The 11,975-nt window shown below is 49.5% G+C and overlaps 1 pseudogene; it reads left to right on the plus strand.

The window, feature by feature from the left end:
• Positions 1 to 8,167: 8,167 nt before the first annotated feature.
• LOC114044975 lies at positions 8,168 to 8,465 on the plus strand (annotated as a pseudogene).
• Positions 8,466 to 11,975: the final 3,510 nt, after the last annotated feature.

The following is an 11,975-nucleotide window of genomic DNA, read 5'->3' on the forward strand; positions in this document are numbered from 1 at the left end:
AGGGATGCAGGGAGGTACAGAGAAATAACAAGAGGGAATCAGAGAGGCAGACAAGGAGAGACATGCAGAGAGACGGAGAGCAATAGAGACGAGAGGATTGAGTGAAGCACAGAGAAAAGTGATGGGGAGCCAGAGAGAAAGAGACAGAAACAGACAGATAGTGATAGACAGGAGGATGGGAAAAGGCTCAGATAAGTTGTAATGGGGAGCCAGAGAGACAGAAACAGAGAGAGACAAGGAGAGAGGGATGGAGAGACAGTGATAGATGGGGGATCAAGAAATAGTGGTGAGGAGTCAGAGGGATGGATAGGAACAGGAATGGAGAGAGGGATGGAGACACAGATAGACAGAGCAATACAGGGATCGAGGAAAAGAGAGAAAGCAGAGATGAACAGTTACAAGTATGAAGGGAAAAATGGAAAGGGATGGGGGTGGGAGCGAGGAAAGGAAAGGCAACCAGAAGGAAGATTGGAGAGGACTGAGAGCCCGCTCTCCTTCAGATTCCATTACCCTCTTGACCTGAGATCCTTAAGCTTCCTTCAAGAACAGGCTCAGAAGGGAAATTCTTCAGTGAGAACAGGATGGACCTAGAAATGTCAGGGCTTGCTCACCCTACCCCATTCTGCTGTTTCCCTCTGCACTTTGCATGACCTAACTCGTACCCAAGCACACCTAAGACCACTATCACATTACTCATGCACACGACATTGCAAAATTCTCAGATGAGAGTGCTAGATAGTGCTAACTATGTAGCCCCACCTTGTTATTTTACAGATGAAGAAACTGGAGGGGAAGTGACTTGGCCAAGGTCACACAGCAAATCAGTGGGCTGGGACCCACACCCAGGCCTCCTGATTACCAGGCCAGGACTTTCTCTCCTGCTCCCTCTACCATTCTTCAGAAAGTTGACACACACTTGTGCATGCATAACCATATGCCTAGACGTTGGCCCCTACACCCCTCCTGTGCCCCCTTCATACACTGGGAACATTGTGGGTGATAGGGCAGCAGCCCTTTGTCATTCCCTTCCTGTTGCCCCATGTTGAGGAAGATCCTGTGCCCCCCCTTTCTTTACCTTTCATAAGATCTAGAAGAGCCCCACTTCACAGGAAGAAAGAGAAGAGATGGGACAGGGGGGGAAAGGGCATCCTGGAAATGGCTGACCAGTCTGGGGGTGTGTATATGTGTTTATATGTGAGAGAGACGAGGGACAGAGAGAGAATGGGCAGCAGTGTCTGTGAGTCCATGTAATTGCATTGTGTTCATGTACAGATTTGTGCGTGCATGTAATTGTATGTATACCAACATATTGGTTGCATACACGTGGAATGATATATTTGCATATGCACGTGGAATGAGATGTGCTTGCAAAATGCATTATATTCTTATACCTAAATGTCTGTAGGCATGCAAATACATGAGTGCATGTGTGTGCATAAATCTGTGACCATGCATGTTATCTATGTATGCATGCATCTGCATCTATGTCCATGCATGTGTATATATATTCAGACAGCCATATGCCCGCAAATATGTATATGTATATGTATATGTGTACCTTTCCCTCTTGTATCAGTCCTCCTTATCCTAAGAACCCTGATATGCCACCTTCCTCCCCAAATCTTGAGTCTTTGGGCTGGGGACCCAGGCCAGTGATATGCCCCCCAACTGTGGTGGGGGGGAGTCAGTTAGGGAAGAAGACCCCAATCATTGGCTTTTCTTGCACCAAAGAAGCCAGGCCTGCAGTATGGAGAGTACTTGGCTCCTCCATTAAGGAGCTCTGGGAAGAAACAAGAATAGGGCAAGGTCTGTCTTCTCAGGCCTTAGATCACTGGAAGGAGGGAGGGTGGCACACCAGGACAGGACTTTCTCCTGTCTGCAGCCTTCCAAAGTGACTTCAACCCCACCCCCCTCAAAGGGAGAAGGGGACCAAAAAGAAGGAGATAGAGCCAGCAGTCCCAAAGATCCTTCCTCCACCCCTCAAGAAGCAGAGAAGCATCCTGGTTTCCCCTCTCCAGAGAAGTGCCAGAGCCCCCCTCCTCTGCCCACACCCAGTACCCACACAACTGGAAACCCATCTCCAGAACTCCCAGTCTGGCCTGAAAGGACTGCCATAGACCATTCCCGGGCTCCAAACCTTGAACCCAAGTTCCTCTGGGTACGCCGGAGGCTCCTGGTCCATCCGTTCCTCTCCCTTCCCTGGCCCCATTCCATTGTCCCATCTTCCGACCTCTCCAGTCCCCCTTCAAAACCCCAAAGCCCCCTGACTCTGAATTCCCCCCAATAGCCGATAATACCCACATTGTCCCACCCTGGTTCTGGGACACTCTCTCAGCCCCAGGATTCCTATCCTTGCTCTGGATACTCCTACCCATATTTCCCCGCTCACTCTGGACACCCCCCACCACAATTGCAGTGGGGCTCCAGCTCTGGTTCCCAAGGCAGAGGAGGCAGTGGAGAAATGGGGATCCCCGGGCCAAGCAGCGAATCCGGCTTTTAGAGAAGAGGGGGCGGGGGTCCCACGAGCAGCTCCCCCATTCCGCTCCCCTGGGCATCCTCCCCCACCCTCTGGAGCCCCCAGCCCCTCCCAGGGGCGCAGCCCCCACTCACCCCGCTCCAAGAAGACACTGACTACGCAGGGAAGCCGAGGCGCTGCAACGGGGAAGGCGGCTGAGGGCGGCCGGAGGGGCGGGGGGAGGCCCAGGAGGAGGGGGATGCTGGAAGGCAGGAGGGGGGGCTGGAAGGCGGGAGGGAGACGCCCCACAGGCAGTCCTACCACCTCCCTCCTCCCCAGGCCCAGCCGTGGAACCCCCCCCTCTCTCCAGGGACTCCCCAATGCCCCCTGCCCGGACGGACGCTGACTGCGGGATGTGGACCTCGCCTCACTCACGCGCCCCCATTTGGGAGGGGGTGGCACTTAGCACCAAGCTGGACCCCAACCCCTCTCCCCAAAGCAATGTCGGTCCCCTGCTCCTTCCTCACACCAGTCCTCAGACCCCAATCTCCCAGAGAGGGGCGCCCTCCCTAAAGCTGGGGGAAGGGTCCCCGGGCTTCTCCCCTCCTCCCCACCTGCTCCGGAGCCCAGGTCTCTGCCCCGCGAGGCACCTCAGATTCCTCCGAGGAGGCTGCAGGCGCCTCCCCGTGCACCGCCTCCCCCCCCCCGCCCCCAGATACCCCTCCCTAGGCCTGGATCCCCCTGAGCTGAGTGGAGCCAGGCAGAGGGGCTGGGGGCTCGCTGCTGGGAGACTTGGTACCTGGTGAGGTAGGCGCGGCTAGGGAATCCAAGGGAACCCCCTCCCCACTCGCACTCCCGCCTCGTGGGTCGACTTGGCCCGCAGCCACGCCCCCTCCCCTGCCCCGCCCCCCGGGACACCCCTCCTGGAAGCCCTGGCCTGAGGGTCCCCAAAGGTGCACTCCACAGACAGCAAGGCAGGGAGAGGGGCGCCCGGGGGGGGGGGGCCAGGTTACCAGGGCAAGTGAGGACAGGAACCGCCCCCTCCCCACACACCCACGCGCCGGCGCAAAGCAGGAGCTGCTGCGGGAGGCTTGCGGGGTGGAGGGGCGGAGGGGACAGGAGAATTGTGTAGCGGCTCAGCTGAGGCCAGCGGGTCTCTGGGCGGCACTGAAAGTGAGGGAGGGAGCTCCATGACATTGGCCCCCAACCTGTACCCCGCTCCGCCTCCAGGTTGTAGAGGGGATGGACCCAGGCAATGGCAAGGCAGAAGAATTCCGGTCCATTCCCCTGTCTCCAGGCAGAACAGCATCTACCTGGCTCCCAGGTAGAGCCCATAGAACCAGAACCCCGTAGAGCAAGTTCTTGGCCTAAAGGTAGAAGGCCTAAGTTCAAGTCTAGCCTCTCTTACTTCTTCCCAGAGTCACTTTGGACCGGTCACTTTCTGTCAAAAATTTCCTCATCTGTAAAATGTGTATAATAATTGGTAACACAGGAGTGGAAAGAGCTCAAGGTTTGGAATTGAGACACCTGGTTTCAAATGCTGGTTTTGACCTGTTTGACCTTGGGCAAGTCATTGTCCTTCTCTGGACCTCCTGAGTTCTATCTGCCTTAGGGAGTTGTGGTGAGGATGATTTAAAGTTTGCAAAGTGCAACAAACCTCTGATACTGGTAGTGCGAATAATAATATCGCCATTCTATAGAAGAGAAAACTGAGGTTTAGAGAAGGGGAATAGCTTACCTGATGTCACAGAGTACGTGAGAGCCCTAATGAACTGAGATTAAATAGTTTTAAAATCCCAAGGCACTATACAAATGTGAACTATTACTGCTATGATCTGATTAGAGGTCCTCTAATAACCTCTTCCTTTTGGGGAAGGGAAAGGAACATGTATTTCTCAAGCAGCTACTATGTGCCAGGCACTGTGCTCTTTGTTGTTGTTTAGTTGTGTCTGACTCTCCATGACCCCATTTGGGGTTTTCTTGGCAGAGATACTGCAGTGGTTTGCCATTTTCTTCTCCAGCTCATTTTACAGATGAGGAAACTGAGGCAAACAGGATGAAGTGACTTGCCCAAACAGCCAGTAAGGGTTAGAGGTCAGATTTGAACTCAGGTCCTCCTGACTCAAGGCCTGGGGCTCTAGCGGCCACCTAGCTGCCCTAAAGTGCTTTACAAATATCATCTCATTTGATCCTCACAACAACCCTGGGAGGTATGTGCAGTTATTATCCCCATTTTACAGTTGAGGAAACTGAGGCAGACAGCGGTTAAGTGACTTGTCCAATGTCACCCAGCTAGTAAGTGTCAGGGAGTCCAGAGAGGGAAACATATTTTCCCATCATCCCCTCTCCTGAGAATCCTACCCCTACCTTGCTCTGGAAAGATTCTCTATTCCCCAAAAGCAATAGGATTCCATACTGGATCAGAAGTCAGAGGGACTGGATTCAAATCTAGACTCTGCCACTGTGTGATCTCAGTTTCCTCATCTGTAAAATGGAAGGGCGGGAAGGGAACTTCTAGGGCCCCTTCCAGCTCTAAAGCTATGTTTCTGTGACTTAGTCAATGATTTCATGGGTTTCAGTGTGTCTCTCACCCCTCCCTCATTAGAAAGTCTTCTCCCAGGGTCTAATCTCAGGCCTACCCCCTAAGACAACGTTGATTTCTCCTGGTCAGGACCTCAGTGACTCTCAGAGATCCGGCACCAGGTACCATGGGCTAGGGGGCGGGGCCTGTGGAGGGGTCCCCTGAGGGAAGGCTGGGGGAGGGAACCAGCACCTCCTGGAGGAATATGAGCAGCTTCTCCCAGCTTCTGTACCAGCCCTGTGCCAGGGCACGTGGAACCCCCTGGTGGAGGCGTGAGAGACGCCATCCGTGTGGGGGTGTGTTCCAAAGCAGCCTCCTGCACACAGCGTCCTGGCAGAGGCATAGGGAGGGAGGGGAGGCCCCCTTCCCCTCTGTCATTTCACTCTTCTGCCCCACCCCCCCAGAACCCCTGCAGTTTCTCTGCTCCAGATCAAGGCCTTGGGAAGTGCCCATCCCCTGGGACCTGTGCGTTTTGGCAGTGCAAAGGCTAGAGGGACCATCTACATTACCTCTAGAGGGTGAGGCAGGGAGGTGGTCTCCATCCTTCAGCTGGACTGGGACCCCTCTCCCCCAAAAGGATCTGAGACCTGGGATGGGAATAGAGAAGGCATATACCAGCATATCAGGAAAAGGGGTTCCCTCCTCCCATGGTAGGTATCTCTCACATCCCTTACTTTTTTATTCCCAAGACTTCATCCTTCTTCTGTCTGTCACCAATGGCACCCCCACAGACCTGGAGTGCCCTGGCTTCCCTGCTCCACCTGTCCAGTGGGGATATTTGCCACTTCTAGGCCTCAGTTTCCCCATTATGTAAAAATTAGAGTTGGATTTGAATATCTCTCAAATCTACCCCTCCACCAACTACTCTGACATTCTACCTTCTGTGTTTAAGATCTTCCTAGACTTATCTAGCTCTAAGTCTCTATCAGGGTGGGAAACCTGAGGCCCCAGGTTCCCCACCTCTGCTCTATGTTCTAAGATTCCTTTTAATGCTGACATTCACTATTCTAAGATTTCTTCCCTCCCGGCTCTGGAATTCTCACAGCTCTGACATTCTGTGATTTTGCTTCCATCATCCTGTTCAATCAATACACTCTCCCGAATTTCCCTAACTGGATCTCTTAGTACTTATGGGATCAAAGGTTTGTGGGATTTAAAGCCAAGACCATGGATGCCAATCTCCTCATTCTTATAGAAGACAAGATGTAAATAAGCCCAGAGAGGGAAGGTACTTCCCTCAGGTGGCACAGCAATTCAGGGCCTGAGCTGTCTTTGGCACTTATCCAGTCTAGTGATCTTTCTGCCCTGATCTCCTCTTCCTCCCCATCTGCGTGTTCATGCAGCCACATTTTGTCTACAGGCCTCTCTTTGGGCCCTCGTGTATAATAACTGTACGATTACAGACTGCTCCTACAAGTGCATCCTGTTTCCCAGAATTGTCTGAGATCTCCAGCAGGGCCATATCTCTTTGCTCTGCCTGCCCAACAGTCCCTTCCCAAAGATGAGGTACACATCTTCTATTCCTCACCACTGCCCACCAGGGGAAATGAGGCCACCTCGTCTAAACTATCAGCCCAGGGCTTCTCAGGGCCCTGTGCTGTGAAGGGAGCCCAAACCTAGAGTAGAGAGGGCAGTCACTGGGGTCCTTGACAGACTTAGCAAGCTGCACCCCATCTGCTACAGGCAACCTGGGGGTAGCCTTAGGAGAGACCCCCTCTCTGGGATTCAGTTTATTCATCTGTTAAATAAGATGAGGGAAAGGTAGCCCAAGAATGACAGGCTATCCCGCTGGAAAAACACATAAAGCCTATCTGATTCATTTTTCTCATTTTAAAGAAGGGATAACCATAGGTCATGGGATGAGATTTCAGCTCCGGCCCCCTAACTCCAAATCAAGGTCTCTCAGCTACGACTGGTGACATTCTTGCTTCCTTAGGGGGCTTACCAACTTCTGCAACCCAGTTTGATTGCAGGATTTTTCCCACTCTCCAGATTTCTTGTCTGGGAGGACCTTTAAAATGGAATAATATACATCTGCTTGTGCGATCATTCATACAATAAAAATTAAATTAAGCACTTGCTGTATGCAGTGCCTACTGCTGGGGATGGAGAGAAGGTAGGGGTAGCGGCACAGATTTTTGTTCAGTTGTTTTCAGCGGAGTCCAACTCTTTGTGACCCCATTTGGCGTTTTCTTGGCAAAGATACTGGAGTGGTTTGCTATTTCCTTCTCCAGCTCATTTTACAGATGAGGAAACTGAGGCAAACAGGGTGAAATGACTTGCCCAGGGTCATACAGCTACTAAGTATCTGAGGCCAGATTTGAGCTCAGGAAGATCAGTCTTCCGGTCTCCAGGCTGGACACTCAATCCACTACCCCACCTTGCTGCCTTTGGGGAGGGAGGGGAGATACTGAATTCAGGTAAGACATTCTTCCTGCCTCCATTGAGTTCACCATCTAATGGGGGATAAGGCATCTGGCACAGATAACTCTAATGTACAATATATATGATGAACGTCTTAGACAGATATTAACCAAGTGTTGAAGAGGGAAGGTGATTCTTTTCATAACTGTTACTATGAATGCAGTCTGGGATGGCTTCCTGGAGGAGGTGGCACTAGAGGCAGACTTTTAAAGGATGGGTAAGAATTTAGTGAATTGAAAAGAGAGGAGGAGTGTCCTAGCCACATCATTTTACAGATAAGGAAACTGAAAGTCCTAGAAAGTTGATTAACTTATCCAAGGTCACACAAATAATAAGGAGGATTTAAACCCAGGTCCTTTGACTCCAAATGCAGCCTGCTTTCCACTCACATGCTGCTCTAGACTTCTGAGAGTCTGAATTATATGCTGGGGAGGTCACTTAAGCCAGCACCAGGGAAAGAGGCCCCCTTTGAAGACAGAAGAAGTGAGAGCAGGGGCCATTTAAAGAGAGTTCAGAAAAGTTCTCCCCACCCCCAAACCTCCTTGGGGAGTTGCTGGACAGAGGTTTCTCTTGGGGGCACCTAAGACTCCTTCCTTGGCCTCATGTAATCCATTGTTTTTATCAATAACTTGGATGTAGGCGTAGATGTTATGCTTATCAAATTTGTAGATGAGTGAGTGAAGGGCGTGTGGCTCTGGCTCGTTATCATGGCAAGTGAGATCGAGGCCGGGGAACTCGGGAAGGGGAAGCCCTTTAAGCTTCTAGGGATCTGGGATGTCCAAAATGTATCCTGTGCATGATACTCGATACTCTATGGCTCATTAGGATCTGTTGTAGCTGGCTTTGGACATTTTTTATTTACTCGGTTCCTTGTAGATATAATTATGCAAACCAAAGAATCCAGCAAAGAATTGCCCAGGAAGGAATAAAAACAAGATTTTGTTTGAAAGCACCCACCTTGATCCTGAAAAAAGCCAAATCAGCACCAAAACCAGCAATTCTTAATCTAGGCCAGAAGGCTAAGGAACAGTTTAAAATCTTTTTTTGAAATCACAGACTATGAGCAAAGTTGATCAACCGTAGAAACATTTAACAGGGACACGAAAAAATGGAAATTTTATTTTCAAAATATCTGCAGTGTATAAAAGTAGTTAACATTTCATTTTCTATATTGTAAATGTCAAACCTTTCTGATAGTACAACACAGTCTAGAATTTGTTAGTATTGTAATGGTGAAATAAATGACAAAATTAAGTGTTAGGATACTTGGGGGGGAAAGAACTTGTAGATGACACAAAGGATAAGGTTAAAATCCAAAAAAAAAAGTCTCAAAAGACTAAATCTAATAAGATGAAATTGCATGTAAAGTGCTACACTTGAATTTAAAAAGTTAAATTCATAAATACCGAATGGAGGAGATGTCATGTGAAAGAGACTTGGGGGTCTTAGTGGACCAAGATCAATATGAACTGAGAGTGTGATATGGTAGCCATAAAACTTGATACAATCTTGATATTAACAGATAGATAGTGTCCAGAATGAGGGAGGTAATAGTGTCACTGACTTCTGCCCTGGTTAGATTCACTTCTGAAGCATTATATCTTTAGTTCTGGCTGCCACCTTTTAGGAAAGGCAGAGGTAATGGAAATCCTGGCCAATGAGGGCCCAGTCTTTGGAGCATGCTCAGATTTGCCCTTCCTTGTGGATTATACATAATGTGCACAAAATTCCCTGCATCGTTCCAATCCAGCACATGGGGATTAAGTGAGCCTACTTTGGGCCATGAATGACTCAGGGGGTCTATATTGTGTAGTGGCAAAAAAACTTTCGATTGACTTTCTAATTGGCTTCAGAGCCAGAAAGACGTGACTTGAGACAAGGAGCTAGAAATGAATTCTGGTACAAAAGGAACCTGCCCTTTGACCCTTTTATCATGTTTCCTTTCTGTTGGAGAGCTAGGCAAGAAATGCTGTGATCTCCACCCAGCTACCACGGGTCCCTAAACACACAGTGCCTCTGTTTCTTTCATCTCTTCTTTGTTTATTTTTCCTGATCTTTGGCATCTGAGTTCTCTAAGAAGGGAGTGCCCAGGCAACCAATGAATTTGGAAGAGCCATCAGAGACTTCTCACCGGTCACCAGAGCCAGTAGCAGCAGCAGCAGCCGACTCTGGTAAGGAACTACCACAACAACTTGCTTGGCCTGTCCCAGCAGTGGATTGGGCCATTAGCAGAGATACCATACTCCATACGAAGCCGGCCCAATTGAGCAAGGGAGTGATTCATATATCACAGACACCTGAAGCAAACTTGGCAGGGACTCGGAAAAGAGAGAAAAGAACCCCCAGGACAAGAAGTCATAAGGCAACCCTCAGCTCCATACGTTCCCTATATGTGTGCCTTGCTACCTTTGTACTAGTGGTTCAGTTGATAGCACACAAGGTCTGGAGTTAGCAAGACCTGAGTTCAAATCTGGCCTCAGACACTTACTAGCTATGTGAACCTGGGCAAGTCATTTAACTTCTGTTTGTCTCAGTTTTCTCATCTGTAAAATGGAGGTGATAATGACACCTACCTCCCAGGGTTGTTGGGAGGATCAGATGAGATAATAGTTGCAAAGAACTTAGCACAGTGTGAGGCACATAGTACTATATAAATGTTAACTATTATTATTATTATTTAAACTTGAGCTCATTCTCCCTGGGAGTTGAAAGAGAGATAGAGGGGGTGAGGGAGAGAGAGAGAGAAAGGGAGGGAGGGAGAATATGTGTGTGAGTATGTATGTATATGTAATGGGAAAATGTACCTCCAGTTTTGGGGGGAATGTTTTTGTAACTTCTGTACTCGCTATACTTTCTCAGTAAACACCCTTTGTAAAAGTGAATTGATGCCACTGGTTGATCACTACATAAAATCACACTAGATGGGGCTCATGAGCAACAGTATAAGAAGGCATAATCCCTCAGTGGTTCCTCTTATACCCCTGAAGAGGCGAGTAATCTGTTGCCTTTCTGGAGGCACAAACTACTAATGGGAGCAGGAGTTGGGTGAGTGAGCTTAAAGGGAGTGCTTCACCAAAAATCTAGACCATGAGCAGTACATTGAAGAGAGCTAGATCTGGAGTCAAAAGACCTGGGTTTGAACCCTGATTCTGGCACTAATTACACATGTGTCCTTGGGCAAGTCATGTAACCTCTCTGGGCCTCACTTTCCACACTTGTAAAAATGAGGAGGCTGGTCTAGAGGACTCTTAAGGTCTCTTCCTGGAGCTGATGAGAAGTGGAAGGGGGTCACAAAAAGTAGAAGGGGGTCATGAGAACTGTCTTCAAGAGTCTAAAGGGCTATCCTGTGGAAGAGAGATTAGTCTTAACATTTGAACCCAGAGGACAAAACTAGGCACAATGAATGGAGGAAAGTGGCAAAGATTGGGACTTGAGCTAAGGAAAAAACTACCTAAGATTTAGAGCTGCCTCAGAAAGAAGTGAGTTTCTCATTGTTGTTAAGTCATTTCAGTCACATCCAGCTCTTCATGAGCCGATGGACCTCTGCCTATGGAGTTTTCTTGGTAAAGATACTGGAGTGGTTTGCTTCTTCAGTGGCAAACAGGTTAAGTGACTTGCCCCAAGTCACAAAGCTAGGAAGTTTCTGAAGCTAGATTTAAACTCAGGTCTTCTTGACTCCAAGCCTGACTCTCTGTCCACTGTGCCACCTATCTGCCCCCACTACTCACTGGGAGAGGCCTTCAGTCAGAGGCTACATGGCCCGTTGTTTGGGATGCTATAGAAGAGATTCCTGATTAGATATGGATAAAGCTACAAGACCTCTGAAGTCCTTTCCAATTGTGGAATTTGGGGATTCTGTGACTGTCTCTCAGCTACTCGCCTTCATTTGTAGGACAATGGCTGGAGTTAACTGCCCTCTGCCTGCACTCCAAGGCCACCCATCCCCCCTCTATCCACCACCCCCCACCAAAAAAAAAAAAAAGAATTCCAAGCGGTTTGGAAAATAGGCAGGAGCAGATGGCAGGGACAGATGGAGGGGATGGCATCTTCAGGCAGAATTATAGGCCCAAATGCTTATAAATGGATTAGAATCTCAAGGCCATGGTGGGTTCCAGGTCCCAGGATCCCCCATGAGTGTGGGAAAGGTAGAATGGACCCAGAGGAGGGAGAAATGCCTGGGGTTGGGAATTGGGGAGAATCTGGCTCAGGCTGTCTGGGAGGCCCCACCCTCAGATGTTCCATCCTGGGCTCCTAAGCAGGGACCACCCCCGCAGACACAGATGCCAGGATGTGGGTAGGAAGAGGCCAGGACACTCCAGTCTGTTCTGGGGAGGTGGGAGGGGAGTGTGCAGCAGCTGGGATCTCCCACAGGGGCAGGGATTTCAGCACGGAGGACACCTCCCTGGTGCACTGAGGGGAGGAAATCCCATTCCTGTATAGGAAAGTAACTTCAGCCTAAAACCCTATGCCTAGAATGTGTTCTCCCCTTCTTGGCTTCCTCTCCCTGGTTTAAAG

Source organism: Vombatus ursinus, unplaced genomic scaffold (genome assembly GCF_900497805.2).
Source record: "Vombatus ursinus unplaced genomic scaffold, bare-nosed wombat genome assembly UNPS02014775.1, whole genome shotgun sequence".
Taxonomy (NCBI): Eukaryota; Metazoa; Chordata; class Mammalia; order Diprotodontia; family Vombatidae; genus Vombatus; species Vombatus ursinus.